This window comes from Mastigoproctus giganteus, chromosome 11 (assembly GCF_048544385.1).
Source record: "Mastigoproctus giganteus isolate SK-2022 chromosome 11, ASM4854438v1, whole genome shotgun sequence".
Lineage (NCBI taxonomy): Eukaryota > Metazoa > Arthropoda > Arachnida > Uropygi > Thelyphonidae > Mastigoproctus > Mastigoproctus giganteus.
Window position 1 is genome coordinate 50,401,347 of NC_143585.1, and position 17,860 is coordinate 50,419,206.

Here is a 17,860-nt window from a genome sequence, read left to right on the forward strand (position 1 = left end):
TCCTATAGTGTTCCTATAGACATTTTCCTATAGATTAATGTTTTCAGTAAACATCATAAAAATCTTGATTAATTTAAGCGAAAATTTAAGCAAAAAATTCAAAAGTACAAAATTTCATTTATTTGCCACCTAACTTTTATTTATTTTTTATTCTTTTTTTTATTATTATTTTTTGGGGGGCCTCACAAATATAATTTGCCTAGGGGCCCCAACTATCCTTAATCCGCCACCGCACACACTAGCAAAGGTTTTGCGGATTTATTGAATGACTGTCTTCTAAAGCAGCATGTTAAAGAGGGAACAAGAGAGTAATACTCTTGATCTGATTATTAGCTGTGAATATTCATGTATTAAGAATCTTCAAATAAAAGAACCATTAGGTGGCAGTGATCACAGCGTATTGATGTGGACTTTATTTAAAGATGTCACTATCATCAAGGGTAAATGAAAGTGTTTTTCGCTTTCGTAAAGGTGACTATAGTGGTCTCAGACAGTTTTTAAATTCTATACAGTGGAACAACTGATAACGTTCCTAAATGGGAAGCAATCAAGTAAATAATAATAGAAGCTACTAGGCTTTTCATTAACAAATAAGAAATATGGTTTAACGCTTAGACCTAAAACGATGTCAGATGAACTAATGAGACTCGTCTCAGAGAAGAAAAACGATATTTTTCTTCTCTGCGACGAGTCTCATTAGTTCATCTGACATCGTTATTTTTCTTCTCTGCAACGAGTGATATTGGAATGATGATATTTGAAAAATCAGAAAACACATATAAGTTATCAGGTGATAGAGATGCCTGTGGCAGATATAAACTAGTCGGTTATCAAGTTACAAATAATATTAGGCAAGGTAAGGCAGATTATGAGAAATCTTTGGCAAAAGATGCAAAGGAAAATAGAAAAGCCTTCTTTTCTTACATAAATACTTGATGATCCTGTTCAGATTGCTGACAAGCTGCATAAGTATTTTGCATCTACATTCATGTGGTAGATATAAACTAGTCGGTTATCAAGTTACAAATAATATTAGGCAAGGTAAGGCAGATTATGAGAAATCTTTGGCAAAAGATGCAAAGGAAAATAGAAAAGCCTTCTTTTCTTACATAAATACTTGATGATCCTGTTCAGATTGCTGACAAGCTGCATAAGTATTTTGCATCTACATTCATACATAAGGTAATTTATTTAGGAGAATGGATGCCAGAAGTTTATTAAACTTCTGGCATCCATTATATTAAGAGAGGCAGCAAAAGAGGAAGCAATTATATTAAGAGAGGCAGCAAAAGAGGTTAACAGACCCTTAGCCATAATTATGAGAGTATCCTTGGATTCAGGTAGTCCCAATGAACTGTAAATGTGCAAATGTATCCACATTTCAAAAAGGGAGATCAAAATGTCATGGATTTTTTAAGGGGTGGTCTTGTCCGATCAATCTGATTGGATACTGTGATACAGTAACAAAAGAACTATAGTCAAAAGATAATTTTTATATTATATATTTAGGTTTCAGGAAAGGTTTTAATACTGTTGCACATGAATGACTGTTGTTCACATTTTAGAAGTATGGTAATAAGAGCAAGTGGCTGCTATGAATTATGAGAGCATCCTTGGATTCAGGAGAAGTATCCATGGACTGGAGATGTGCGAATATATCCCTAATTCACAAAGGGGAATCAAAAAGTGACATGCGTAAGTGGGATCAAAGAACTACATGAATAATTACAGGCCTGCTAGCTAAACTTCTCTTCAATTGAAAATAATGGAGTTACTGGTTAAAGAAGTAATACAGATCATCTGTACAGGAGTGCAGTTATACTTCAGTCACATAATGGGTTTGTCAATGGACGATCTTCTCTGACTAATTTGATTGGATACTACGATTCTGTAACAAAGGAACTGGATGCAAAAAAATAACTTTGATGTCATACGAGTATACTAGGATTTTAATAATGGTTTTGATGCTATTGCACATAGTAAACTACTATACCAATTGGAGCAATATGAAAATTAGGACAAATTACTGCTCTGTATAAAAGGATGATTAAGTGGGAGAACACAGAGGGCTGTTATCAATGGATATTCCTTTTCTTGGACTAATGTTATCAGTGGGCTTAATGACAGTAATGACGGTATGCTACTACAAGGAGATCTAGAAATACAAATTTGTACATACAATTGGATTTTATTGTATATTGTATTATTTTTTATTTAAGTATTTTTAATTTGTTTTTTTATTGTACATTTATTTAGTTTTCATTATTTTGCGATTGCAATAAATTTCCCAAGTAAATAATTAAATTGAAATATAGTTTAAGTAAATTTTGAGGCCCCATTGTGTCCCTGCTGTAAATCTTTCCGTGACACATGGAAGAGAGCTGCAATATGAATTTTCAAGGAAGAGCTGTAGCCCACAATCTTTGGATAACATAGACGAATGCACACCATCGATTTTCTTGGTGTAAGGCACACTGAAGCAGGCCTGTAAATCCATGAAAATCATCCTATGGAGAGATACGTCATGCTTTAAACTCTTTCAGTCTGACGTAAACATTTGAGAATGGAGAACGCATGCCTGGAGAAAGCGATCTGCCTCATTTATCCCAGCTCTAATGATTGAAGAAGAGGTGGAGGAGGTAGAGAAAGAACTGTCATTATTTTTGGGTGTTGTTCATTGTCTTTACTAAGTTTACTCGTTGCTCTGCATGGAACCACGAATGCGGCATCCCATGTATCGTCATAATATTATGGAAGCATTTCATATATCACTGGCTGTGCTGTAAGGTGTAAGAGATACACATTCCAAGACAATAATTGCACCACTTGCACCAGAGAGGGGGGGCTGACTGGCCCGAGCAGATAAAAATTTTCGTATTAGGGTTACAAAAGGCTAACCTCGTCTGTTCATGTGTATTTTTCCATAAGTTGCGTCTGTTGTCGGTTTGCCTGATTTGCTGTGAGTAAAACCCAAATTTCCGGGAGAAAAACCTTGTTTTCTTCGCTATTGTTCAAGGCGACTAAGCGGTGGTCGCTGCCATTGCCAATTGTGTTGTAGCGTGTTACCTGCAAAAAAAAAAAAAAAAAAAGTGGAGTCAGAATTTTTGTGAGTTATCTAGACCAATTACAACCAGTCTTCCCCTGTGCACTAGACCCCTAAACTTATTCGAACCCTAGAGGCAAATGCCTTGTAGGTTAAGAAAGAAACACTGCACCATTACCCAATCTCATAATGATGAGCTTAAGACAGCAATCCTCCATGTTAGAAATCAAGGAGCAAGAACACATGTTTGAAGAGAATAGTAAAGGAACTTTGCTATAGTCAACGCAGAACTTCAACTAAGCCTACTTCAATATCTTGTGGTGAACTGGAATGCAGAATTAAGACAAATAAGGATGGCCCGCTTTATTAGCGAGGCTGGCTTATGCATTAAAGTAGGAGAGTAACACAATACCACCAGCTTTCTACCACATATTAATATACAGTCTTTCATGATGCATTGAACCAGTCTTGGTCAAAGGTCATCATGCGTTATTAATTTATTTGAGGTTGTTGCTGTAAATTTCTGCAAAGATAATGCAGTCTGTGAGGCGATTTAAGGTTATTTAAGAAATTAAAATGTTAAAGTTAATGTAAAAATATCTGCAATTGAGTGTATTATGTGGTCGGTTTGGTTTTGAGGTTGTTATATGGTTTTAAACTCATCAGAAACTTAGACCTATTGCACCGTATATATGTCTGTAAGATACAAGGTACATGTGTTTTGTGGTCGATTTGCTATTTGCTAGACTAAAAATCCGAATTTCCTGAAAAAAAAAAAAAAAAACATGCTATCCTCGACTGCGAAGGTCTAAGGCAGTCACTCAGCGAAAAAGGTACCTCCCTTCCCCCAAAAAAAAAGAAATTCATGGACCATTGACGGGATTCGAACTCAGTTCTTTTTCACCTGCTGTGAGAGGACAGTGACTGTACCAACTATTTTGGTTTTGTGGGGAAAAAAAATTAAGTTTCTGGGACGGAAAAAAAAAAGCATTCGACTCCGTCTAGGACTAACCTTTAAACAGAGTGAATAAAAAATCTGATGGCATTTCCTCCCACTCTCCACAATAAAAAAAAAAAAAAAATGGACATTTTTAAACTTCGGCTGGCAACAGGAATTAAACTACACCTTTTACCCATCATATGAAGGAAGATGGAAAACTGGCTGCTGCTCGATGAAATGGTAAAACTAATCGAGTGAATATAAATGCCATTTTGCAGGTTTTTTGCCTGGGGGTACAAAGCTTTCGTCCTCGCATCATTATCATTTTGCCAGTAAAAATACTAATATTGTTATACAGTCACACATTTATGAATTAATTAAAATTCGTAATTTTCTCTTAATCTTAATTTATAATTTGTAGATCTTAATTATTACACTAACGTTGTATTAAATAATTAAAAGGTGTTCTTCTTATATCATTTCAAGGGTAGTTATAATTCCGCCATATATATTATATTATTTTTTCAAATGATTGATCCACGCAATTACTTTTCGCCGGTAGGTGAATTCAATTCTCATAACGCTTGTCGGCGTTGAGACTTAACTTTGCATTCCACGCTGTCTAGTCAAACGACAGGCTTGGCTTCGGAAAACTTGTCAGTACAACTTGCGAAAAAGTGCGATGCCATTAACTGTTGTAACCTGTTTATTGTAGTGAGTTTAAGCAGAATATCTGCGCTTTGTATTTTGTGCGAATTTTTTCTTTGTGAATTATGTTTTCTCATCGCGGGAACGCCCAAAATTTTTAGATGACACGTGTATATTGGTGGCGCTGTAGATGACTACTGTGTGATGGTTTGGGGTGTTGATTTTTTATAATTTATTCAAACTGAGTGATTTGCGCTTCATATTATTTCCCATTTGATGACAAATATATATATGCCATTTAAAACGTTTACGCCAGCAGTTCGACGTATAGGTTTTTGGTTTTATATGTACTGTGCCAAAGCAGAATAGTTTTTAAAACCTAGCTGGCGGTTGATCATTTTGTTTGTCAACGAAATGGAAATTTAATTTATGGATTTGGAGTGCAAGTAATCGGATTGCCAACAGGTGAGAAACATTCTTGCTGTTTTTTGAATAGAAGTGATGCTTTATTTCGTTACTTTGTTAAAAAAGAAAAAAAAAAGACATTTCCATATATAAAGTGCATTATTTCTTCCTTGATGCAGTTTATCGTATATGTGATAGTTTGTGATTCATGTCTTCAGTTGACTGGTCCTAATACAGATGCCCGAAAATAGTTTTGATTTGATTTGACTTGACTTTTTGTTAAGTGGCCTTGTGGATTGTTTTATTTTTTCCCCTCCTATTATATCTGTGCTCGCCGATATTTATCAGGAAGGTGTGAAGTAGATTTCAGTGTTTTTTTGTTATACTTTAACGGGTGTAAGGTGTAAACATCATAGTCTGTGATTTACCAGTTCGATGAACAGAGACGTGGGATGCCAGGCGCATACTTCCCATCTTGCATATCAGAATGGGTGGGGAAGAGTTAAGACAGGCACTTCACTGTGTTTCTGCACCAGATTTCTATTATAACCCTCCCTCATTACCTTGATAATTGCCAATCGCAGAAATATCTATTAACTGCTTTCCAAGTCTCCTAGCTGTCGTATTCTCTTTTCAGGCAGGTAAAAAATGACATGGTTACTTTCCGAGCATACCCCATTCAACTTGCAATCCTTAGGCTTGTGAAATTATGAAACTGTATCTTTTTAATTATGAAACTGCATCTTTTTAATTATGAAACTGCATTTTGTTATATCAACGTATAAATAAATTCTGAAATATAAAGGGTATATTATATATGAAAGAAAAATTTGCTGAGTTGATAAAGAATAAAACGTGCCTCCCTTTCCCCTGTATAGTATTAATATATTACAGAGAAGGGAATCCTCTCATGTAAAGATTTCAGGAGTAGTAATGTTTTGCAAGCAGATTTTTTCATTCACTTTTTGGAATTCATTTTTGATAACATTTTGTTTATTATTGGTAATGATCATGAATAGCATACTTAATTTTTAACTGTTGATAGAATAGTGCTGTTCTATTAAATCTGTGTTGCTAATTTTATAATCGCACTTTCTTCTTCTGTGCATCTGTTTCACAATTCCATTAAGGTACTTGAGATGGTCGTTTAATTAAAATATAATTTTTGAGTAAAAAGAAATTATTTGCCTTTAGGAGAGGAAATGTGACCAGAATTGCAACTCTGTATTCTAATTAAGCATTAAATATGTCAAGGAGAAATATGATTTCGCTCATAATATAGTTGTGTATTTATGTAAATTGCCATATTCTAAATAAGCTAGTATATTCAATCAATATTTTTATTTATTTATTTTTTTTTTTAAAGTTCCCAAACACAAAAGTTTATTGAAACCCGTGGTACTCTAGTATCAATACAGAAGACAACTTGTAGATAAATATTCAATAAAGTTTGAAAACTGTGACAGAAATTTGTCCCTGATAAATGTAAAATTTTATATTAAATACAACACATGAAAATAAAAATTTCCAGTATCATGAAGTTTGTAACATCTGCATACGATGATATAGCTTTATATGAATCAGTTTTTCCCCTCCCATTTATACTTATGAAGTCGGTGTGTAAAATTGAAGTGACTATATAAATAGTGTGATTTGAAAATTACATTACCATTTATGCAATAATTCTTGGTAATAAATTGTATTTTTCTGCCTTTTTAATCCAGAAGGCTTGATATCAGTTTGAGTTTTCTCTGGTCATTGAATTAAAATTATCTTTATTTGTTCTAAATGTTCTTTATTTATTTTAAATAGAATAACAAAGTGAATGTAAAAAAAAAAGTAGAACATTGGGAAGTAGTTTAATGTAGTCTAAGGCAGTATAATTACTTAATTTAAGGTAAAGGTACATTGACAATTGCTAATGCGATTAAATAAGTGAACATTACATGATCATTGCATATTTAGTGATATAATTAAAACTATTATGCCATTAAAATTGTTCAAGTAATAACCTATAATATGTGCCAATGCTAAACTATAAATTGTGTTCATGTCCTAGCCTGTCTAATGCACAAATTACTTGTATGCAACTAAGAGTAATAGTGAAGAAGGGTAAAAGGAATTTTAAACTAACCTTAACAAAATAAATATCACATTAATATTTAAATTTATCACCTGCTGATTACAGCCCGTATACATTTTTTGGGCACTCAGCACGAACCAACACTCACAGCATGCATTTGTTAAGGAGAGAAATAGTTAAAAATATGGTTAAAAATAGTTTACTATTTTTAACCATTCTTATTGGCTATTATGAGATCGTCCCAAAGGAACTCGATGCAAAGACATTATATACTTACATTTCAGAGCTTCATTTGATAGCATAGTGCATATTAGTACCATCCACCCCACAATGGGTGGAAAAAGGCACTCTTTGAATTTGTCAATAATATGAGAATTTTGTTGGGCTTTTTTCACAGTGCCCAAGTCAATGGGTCTCAAGCAAGACTTGCATGTTTTTTTTTTTCCTGGAAAAAAAAAATGTTTTCATCCAGAAAATAAGCAAATTGACTACAGAACACGATTTATGGACATAATATATGGTTTAAGTCACTGATGCACCTAAAACCTCACAACAACTTAGATTTCAGTAAAACCTTTGATACTATATACAAAAATTTACATGTGGTAAATTGGAGCAGTATGTTATCAGAGGCAGATTACTGATATGGAGAAAGGAATGCTTAAGTAATTGGAGACAGTGGATACTATAAATGGCAGTGGACAATTGTCAGTATTAGACCCATTATTGTTTTTATTATTTATTTATGATACTGATGTAGGTAATTCAAGTTTATTAGTGGTATAAAGATATACATTAGTGTTTATCTTTAAACACTAATGTATGAAAAGTAATCATAGTATACTACTTCAAGAGGATCTAGATAAACTAAGCAGATGGGCTGGAAAATGGGGCAGTTAAGATTTAACAATACAATACAATGCAATACAAACCACATAAATACGAAGTCTGCATTTGAGTAGCAGTAACTGTGGAATAAAATACCATATAGGTGGTGGTAGTGGACTAGGAAATATATAGGGGTAAAATTACAGGCTGCTAGAACAGTTCATAGGGCTCAGTCAGTGATATACAGCAGCATTATTAAACTTGGGGGGGGGGGGGGTTCGCGAGACAGAAACAAAAATATTTTGGAACAATTAAGACTTATTTTTTACTTAACCATATTCTGTAGTAATTACACTATTGCCATTTATTAAGCTAAGTGATGATTCATCAGAAATGATGATTTATCTGATTTTTTTACTTAAGCGCGTTTTGTATTGTTGTATATTGTTTATTTTTTTTGTATATATACTATTGCGATTTAAGTGATGAGATGATTCATCCGAAGTGCTGCTTTGAAGTATCAAGTACTGCAAAATCTGATCATAAGTACATTGTTTTTGGATTAATTAAATTTGATTAAAAATTTTGACATTCTGATTGAGATGATATATATTTTCAAAAAATTTATAAAAAATGATTTTTTAAGACTTGATGGAGATAATAATTACTGAAATACATGATTAGATTATTTAATAAAAAAGCTAATTTATCTCTATATTTATTTATTGCTATTAAGAAATCGAAATGATGATATTTTTAAGTATATATTGATGCTTTATAATTAAATTTTCTTTTTAATTATTGTTAGTTTAGTGGTAAAAAAAAATTACCGCCCCATAATTTGGCAGGTATTATACATAATCCGGTTTTGTTCTTAAGTCAAATTTTTAATCAAATTTAATTAATCCAAAACCGGAATGTGCGTATAATTAGATATTGCCAGTACTAATATTTGTTATTTATAACGAGAATAAATGTTTATTTCTTTTAAACACTGTTTTTGTAGAAGCAATGTTATAATGAGCATAAATGTCTGTATTTCGACAATTTGTAGCGTAACACAAATTTGTAGCAAAACATGTCAATAAAAGGGGTCATCTTTTTACTATATAACTGTTCTTGCCCTAATGGTAGCCGAGCATTCTGGTCTCTTGCTAAAGCTATTGTCCAATAAATGTGCTAAGGCTGTTGAAGAGAAGAACGTTGCATATCATAATTGGCTTGTTTCCGATTCCTCAGTTTCATTTTCTGCCTACACCAAAGCTCACAACAATTGTAAAGCAGTTATTAATCAGTCCAAACTAGATTTTAAACAGGCTAAGAATAGAAAACTTGCTTCTTGCCCTAATGGTAGCTGAGCATTCTGGTCTCTTGCCAAAGCCTTTTGCCCATCTCTGCTCCCACCTCTGTCAAAAACAGATGGTTCTGTTGTCACTTCAGCCAAGGATAAAGCTGACCTGCTAGCATCCCATTTTTCTTCCAACTTGTATTAATGATCTTGGTAAAACACCTCTCATCATTCCCAACATGCTCCATTCAGTGCCTCCTGTGGTCTTCTGTTAAAGGATGTCAGAAGGATTTTGATGAATCTTGATGCTAAGAAAGCTCCAGGTCCTGATGATATTTCTCCACTTGTTCTCAAAACCTGTGCTCTTAAACTCCCTGTTCTTTGCTGCCCTTTTTCACTTTCTTATATTGCAAAGGTGTTTTTCTTTCTGCTTGGAAATTTGCTCATATCCAGCCAGTTCCTAAAAAGGGGACAAATTCCTCCCATCCAATTATCGTCCCATTGCAATTACTTCTACCCATTTCTAAAGTAATGAGAAATCAATTAACCACCAGATCTTAAACTACCTAGAAACCATCCGTCTGATCAACGATCGCCAGTGTGGATTCCATCAGTGTTAATCCACTCTGATATTCTGGCTTATGTTACCCATTTATGGACAAATTCAATGGAAAAGTTCGGTGAAGCACAAGAAATTACTCATGACATCTCAAAAGCTTTCGATCGTGTTTGGTATAAAGGTTTTCTAAACAAGCTTCCATCTTATGCCAACTGATTTTTTAATTAGTTATCCAGTTTTCTCACTGAGGGTGATGGTAGATGGCTATCTGTCTTCTCCACTAATGCTGGTGTTCAGTTCTTTCCTGATTTATCGAGGCTTGATTTATTTCTGTGTGGGGCCCTCAAATCTATTGTGTATTAATCACCTGTGGAGACGGAAATGGATCTCATGGCGAGAGTCGTCTGCACTGCTGATACTGTCAAAGAAACTCCAGGTGTGTTTGACCGTGTTCCCCAATCCATGCTGCGTCGGTGTCACACATGCATCGCATCTCATGGTGGAATCTTTCAGTTATTCTGAAATTTTCATCATGAAATGCATACATCTCGTACTCCATTGTTAATATTATGTCAAATAAATGTTTGCCACTAATTACTGTCTTGTGTCATTTCTGCTTCTTGTGCCTCTGCTACTACTTTCCCGTGATGTTTCCGGTTATGGGTTCCTATGCGATTCACATTCCTTTAGATGTTACCTACCTCCCCTAAATGTTTATACCAATATTTTTGAGACACCCTGTGTGTGTGCGTGTGCGTGTGCGTGCACGTATGTACGTATATGGGAGTTCAAAAATATGAACATGGTTCTTTTGGGGTAGGCAAACATAAAAAGGTTGAGAAACACTGATATACAGGATTATCCCATTTTATAAAGTTAGGCCACATTTAGGATGCTGCATACAGGTATGGAAACCTTATTTCAGAAAAGACAGAGATCTAATGGAAAGGATGCAGAAAAAAACAAGATTAGTCAGTGGTACAAATGGATATTTTTTTTGTGAAAGACTGGGAAGGGCCTATAAATTGCATTCTTTGGAACTACACATTAGCAAGATACCTGTTCGAAGTGTATAAGGTTGTAAAGGTTTATTCCACCTAGTATTATGGAGGTGTGTGTGGTTTGAATAAATTTGAATGTTTGGACAAATTACACTGGTCAACAAAATTACCCCCCTCCCCTGGAAAAATGTAAACATATGTTTAAAAACCAGTTTTGTGCATTGATTTCAAGTATTTTCTTTTTTTTTTTTCTTTTGTAGCACATGTAGTTTTTGTAACATGACTGCTAACAATATCAGTACAAGTTAATATGGTTTTATTTCAAAACATATGAGACTGGTTACAATTACATTTTAAACCCAATACTTTATACATGCAGTTCACATATTGTAAAAAAAAAAAACTTGTGCAATTTAAAAATATTATGTGGATGATTTCCTTTGGTACACTTTTTCCAGAAGGTTGGTGGTACTAAGGTGACATGAACATGCATTTTCTGGAATGTATGTTCATTCCAGAAACTTGGTAGCAATTTCCATTAATTTAATGTCTTCATGAAATCATTTCCCCTGCTTATCACTCACCGGCCAGAGTTTTTCAGAAAGAATCCTAAATGTGAATACAGTCAGTTCTGTTATAATGTGGTACATGTGTTCCTAAAAATCTCCGCGTTATGGTATTTTGCACATTAAAAACAACAGGGCTTATGGGGAAAATAGGAATAGAGGCAGAGCACCCAAAAAATGTTCAGTCTTGTATAAAACACTAAAAAAATTTAGAAACCCAATAAAATTGCTAACACAGGTTTAAACATCAATTTTTAATAAATAAATATTACACAAAATATAGCACTTATTGGTCGGAGACTATGTACGCTTACGTACATAGCTTAATTAATACTGTAAATATATGTATACTAATTGATATTTCTGCTCACTGACTTTTTTTTTTTTATTGTAAAGTTTAAAACAGCAAAAAAGATAAGCAATCAAAGATGAACACGGCACACACAAACTGCATAAGTGAATTACGGAGTAACAAGTTTATGAAACTTAAATTGGAATGAAGAGAAGATTCTGAAATTTTATTTGTGTGTCGTTTTTTTTTTTTTTTTTTTTTTTTATGATTGAAGATGTCATCGAAGAGAAAACACATTTCACCATAATAACGTAAAAACCCACACAGTTACAGCTTTCGGTATTATCGCACCGGGTTTACTACCCATTTATAATTAGTTTACACTAATAGAAAATGTGGACATGTGTTGTGTTAGTTAGTTCATCTCCGCTCTGGTTTTCCGTGATGATATACAAAGCTCTGTAGAATGCGGCCAGAAATGAGTAATACTATTTTACATAGTGTTTGTGTGTTGTAAAAAAAGATAAGCAATCAGTAAAGACGAACACAGCACGCACAAGTTGAGATACTGAGTAACAAGTTTGCAAATTTTTTAAACTTCGGAATAAATGAAGAGAAGATCTGAAAATTTATTTGTTTTTTATATGAAAAAACCAAATTATGATATTAGGATCACCCATAAATGATTACATCTATCCTTATATTTATTTTGTCTATAAATTGTATGTGTTTGCTGGTCAATTTGTCTGTTTTGCTGAATGAAAAAAGCCCATTAAAGTTCCTTGTGTCATCGACGGGATTCGAACTCGGGCCTTTTCCACCCGGTGAAGACTGTGACAATATCACTATGCTACCCATGCAGACTTTTTATATGTAAAGCCCAATAAACCGGGAACTACATATTGTGTTATGGTAGTTACCTCCAGAAATGCACTCCTCTGCTCATGCTGTCACGCCTCATTAAATTTCTGTTCCAATAGAAAACTGTCAGCTACTGAAAACATGTCATCCTGCAATATCACCTGTTATCTTGTGAATACAGCAAATGGCAACGGTGTATCTCCAGCCACTTCAACTGCAGTAAATGTGAAATATAGCTCTCACACATTTGACGTTTGGCATTTTTTAAGCTTCGTAAACTTGTATGTATTGCTACACAGGTCACTACGTTCAACTTGGTGCTGGGTTTTGTATTCACCTGGTGTTACTTGCAGACGAAATCATGCATGAGCCACTGAAAAAATAGTGTTATACTCGCAGTTCTCTAATATATTAGTCGCGTTGGAGCAAATACGCGTTTTAGCAGAACTGACCGTACAAGAAATGAAGTTTCAATGATGTACATCCCTTTTCTTTATATGCATCAAGTAATTTCTGAATAACTGATTTGTATTCAGGAGTCGTGGTAACCCAAAGTCTTTCCATATGAAAGCCTGCCATTCTTAGTTCTAATACATTGTCATTTTTCACAGCTGTCATATTGTCGAAGCCCTCTGATTTAAGGCCCATAAATGTTATCACTTTCACAGTGCTGCTCTTTGGAAATTTCTCACTTAAGTAATGAATTCATTTTCCCCGTCACTTTCACAAAACCGTTCACTGGGCCAAGTTTAATGTGGAGAGGTGGAAGGAAAATCTTATTAGATCCACTAATGTAATATATTGCACACATACTTGTTCCCAGCTCATATGTACGTCTTTGAGGCCAGTCATGTCTGATGCAGGTCTACAATAGAGCAGCTGTCCTATAGGCATAGAAAACAACAATGTTTTGCAAACCTTCCTTGCATTACCCACTAACTTGCCAATGACATTGAGATAATTACAGATATTCTATTGATGAGTGCTGTATTGAATTTCTTTGATTAGTGCCTTCACATTATGGTATGTTTCATTTAGATGAAAAGAGTGGATAATTGGGATGTATCGTTCCAAGTTCCCATTATGCAAGAGAACCTTGTTAACTCTGTGAGGATTCAATGAAGCAAAACCATTCAGATGTAATTGGTGAACTTGTGACAGTTCCCCAAAAACTCCATTGCTTTTATGGCAGTAACAGAGCAGTCCATTTACTGTAAAGAATGCCACAAAATTTGGTATCTTTTCAATAATGAGACACTGATGTCCTTAACAGAGTGTTTCTACTTTACTTTAGTCTCAATGTAAGAAGTTCAGCTCTATTGTTTGAGAGGACTAGATCTCTGATGAGAAGGTCATTCAACTCATCTTTGGTAAACAGCTCCAGCTCTAATATCTCGTTATTAGTTATACTTAGGATAAGCTGAAGTTCACAGGTGTCTGCCAGTCACACCTTCATTGCATTCCATTTCGTTTAAAGAATCCAGGTTCATGTTTTGGATGTACCAGAATTAGCATGCTGTTACTATGAAGAATTACTTTCATTGCTGAATCCAGGTTTGGGTAAACAATCTTGTGCTTATTCTTCACTAAGAATATTCACTTACAGTTACATTCACATTGCAAAAGTAAGAATCACCATCATGGTCTTTTGGCTCTCTCTCTCCATGTCATAGTTATGTCAGATGGCATAGACCTTTTCCTTTTGTTGAATCAGTCACATGATCCATTTGAACAAGAGGTATAAATAACGTGATACCCTATTCTGGTCACCTACAGGACAGCCAAAGTATAGCTGGCAAATCATGAGAGATATTTTCCAAATATCTGTCATGATTGTATGCTGTTATGATTTACTCAGGAAAGAGCTGCTAACAGAATTTGTAGAGGCGATTTTTACACTTTCTAGGCGTAATGATGAATGAGTTTCAGTATTTCGTTGGGTCTTAACCTGAAACAATTTATTAAATTATGAAATAACAAGGATATGATATATTCAAAAATATGTAAATTCACAAATATTTATAATAATTAATAAATATATTTAGCCTGATCAGTTTTTAATGTGAGTAATTCTTTTAATTCGTGCAAGGGTCTTTCAATGCTTACAGGACAGATGTCTCCCATAGATGCATATTGTGTATAGACTTTCAATATGAGGTGGTGGTTGATCCCAATAGTACCCTTTCTGTGCTACAACTTCAATTCATATGAACATCTCAAAATCCACTGTGGTTCATTTAAAAACCCAAATATTCCAATGGCCTTGCAGAATGTGTGTTGAAGAGGGCAGTTCATGACTCATGTAAGTCATCTGCAAAAATATCGTAGCCAGGTCCAAGAGCCCCCAGGAATGTCCAGTAGTATGCAAACCATCTATAGGGATCTGCATAGTCTTGGGTTTGATTGTGGAGCAGTTGTGCATAAGCTTCTATCACAGTCATCTATGAAAAACTGTATTTGGTGTGGTTTCTTTGCCATCCATGAACTCCAGAACTGTGTCAAAAGGTCCTGTGGAGAGACAAATCTTGCCACAGTATTTCATTTCAGTGGAGATTTTCTTGTCAGTTTATCCTCAACTGTGAAGCTTGTTAGAGATGGTCCAATGGTGATGTTTCAGCTGGTTCAGGCTTGGTACATTGGCAGTAATACATGAAACTATATAGTCCATGACCTAATTGGATGTTTTGGACAGTGATGTGCTGCCTACACTGTGGAAGTATTACAAAATTAGACCCTCTCAGTATCAACATTATAGTACCCTAAGTCATTCAATACTTGCTTGTGGATGGTGACAGTGAAATTAGTTAAGATAGTTAATTTTTGATATCTTTCTCTCATGCAGAAATCCATGTTTTTTTTCAGGCCTGTATCAGTATACAGGCAAGCCAACCATAGAAGTACAGTAATGTCATTTACAGACAGGAGGCATAAGCTTATTATAAATGTCTGTACATTTATGTTAGTATAGCATAGCATGATTTTCATCATGCTTTGTTCGGTTTGCTTACAGAGGATATCAAGTTCTTCTCCCTGTTCATCCATTATTCCATAACTCAGTTCCATTTTCACCTTTATCTTCACTTTACTAATATTTTACTTCTCATCTTAATTCACACACTACAAAGTTGTAACAGACTTCATCCTTGAAAGCATTGCACAGGAATTGCTTGTTCTTCAAATGCATACTTTGACCTACGACTAAGTTATTTTACTTTTACATCAGTTCTTTCTTTAGTCCACTGTTTAAGAAATTTTGACCCTAATTACACTTGCCACCAATTAATTTTATTACTTAATATTACTGGACTCTGTAGAGTGGGTTAAATGCTATAGTCCTACAACTTTAATTGTAATTCCAGGCTGTAACAAGAAAGAACTTGTAAGTGGTCTTCTTGACATTTGATGGGACAGTTTGACTTGTCCCATGTTCTACATTGGAAATGGCCATGTCTTGTTGCTCATGTTCCTTCTAACTACTTTTTTTTTTTTTTTTTTGTATTAAAAAAAAAAAAATTAATGATATGCTCTTATAGCACATTTCTTATTGCTAAAGTAAGAATTTGTGAAATGGGAGTAGTTTGGTGTTATGTTTTCTTCTTGTTTATTTGTTTTAACATTTGGTAACAGAAAAAATAGCTACGCTATGCCTATTTTTAAAAATTTTTTTATTATTATTGTTTGTTTTAATGAATCTGAAAACATAAATGTAACCTCATTTTTTATCCTGAGAGACAGGCAGTTTTTATATTGCATTAGCAATATGAAAACTATCTGTGAACACCATTATGCCTCCTAGTTGTTGCATTATGGTGTTGGTTGCTAATAAATATAAAATCCACACCAAAACTTAGCTAAAATATGTTAATTATGAAAATAGTGATTTTTGTGTTTTTACTGAATTGGCTTCTTACCATTGCATAACTTCTACTTGCTTAAAAATAATATTTTTTTATAAACAAAAGCAAGTGTGATATGTAATTGCTTTTTTTTTTTCATTGATAAACAAATTTTTGCATTATTAAAATTGTGAAAAAAAAAAAATTGAAAGTATGTTCTTGTATATTGCTTATTGCCATCATCCTGAAATTTTACCCAAATACAGTACTTTTACATTGAGTACTTGATCATAATGTCATAAGAGGGCAGCTATTTATAGAGCAGTGATAGTCAAATATAGAAGGCTAGCATGAGAAACTCAACTTTAAGGTTAGAATAAGAAACATTTTGCTGTATTTGTACAAATAATTTAATGTGAAACACTGGTAGAAATAGTGAATAATTAAATCGATTTTACTTTAATTTCAAATGCAGTTAACTCTTAATTTAATGATAGTGTTTTTTTTTTTTTTTTTTTTTAACCACTTTATGGGTATTAAAATAGTTTGTTTTCCCCCCCATAGTCATGTTTTCCCCGTGTAATTTCTTTTGCTAGAAAACTTCTTCATATATCTGATTTGAAGGGCATTTAGTGTACTGCTTGTCACTTTAATCAGTAGTGTCTCTAGATTAAAGAAATAGTGCTACTGCTTTAGTTTGTAAAAATTGTTTTGAGAGAGAGAGAGAGAGAGAGAGAGAGAGAGAGAGAGGAAAAGCTTTATATGTATGTGTTGTGCAATTACAGCTGTTCATAATTTCATTAACTTACCTATTTGAATAATTACTCAAATAATTGCAGTATGGAAATATAACAACATATGACAATGTGGTCAGATCACAAGTTAGTTTAAAATTTTTAGAACTCTTTACACAGGGGTAATTGATGTTATTTCCAAAATTTTACTTTCTCTTTTGGTGACTGTTTTACTGTTTCAGTTGTTCTTGTACAGTGTATAAGAACATATTTGCAAACTTTCTAGCATATTCATTATAGTGACATTATGCTTACAGTGTAACATCAGTATTATATCCTTTTTTTTTTTTATTCTTGTAACATCAGTATTTTTATTATAATGGCTACTAGGGGGCTTCGTCCCCTGCTCGCTTCTTTTGATAAAGTAAAATAATATTTACAGAAGCCGTCAACAGTGTGTGTGTGTGTATTCCTCTGCTATGAATACATAAATGCGTTACATATGGAAATCAAGAATGGTACCGCATGGTCATGTTAGATAAACATAGCGTGTGACCATGCTTAAACAGAAGCTTGTTTTATCACAGTAAAACAAGCTTGTGTTAAATATTTTAGTATTTTTTACGTATTACCACGTAACCCACATCTCTCTTCTTCTTCCATTGGCTGAATAAATATCACTAGGAGGAAAATTATTTTAATGTATAGAAAGATCAGCCAACTTCTCTGGTTAGTTGATAGCCATCCTGGCTTTGCAATGGATACAGACCTGATTA

The 17,860-nt window shown here is 33.9% G+C and overlaps 1 protein-coding gene across 1 annotated transcript in view; it reads left to right on the plus strand.

Annotated features, from left to right (window-relative positions):
• The first annotated feature begins 4,609 nt into the window (after window positions 1-4,609).
• The window catches only part of LOC150078004 (protein diaphanous-like), a 278,573-nt gene continuing 265,322 nt past the window's right edge, over window positions 4,610-17,860 (plus strand). The window contains exon 1 of the mRNA XM_090384426.1: window positions 4,610-5,096. The gene's annotated coding sequence lies outside the window, so the exon portion shown is untranslated. The remainder of the gene's footprint in view (window positions 5,097-17,860) is intronic.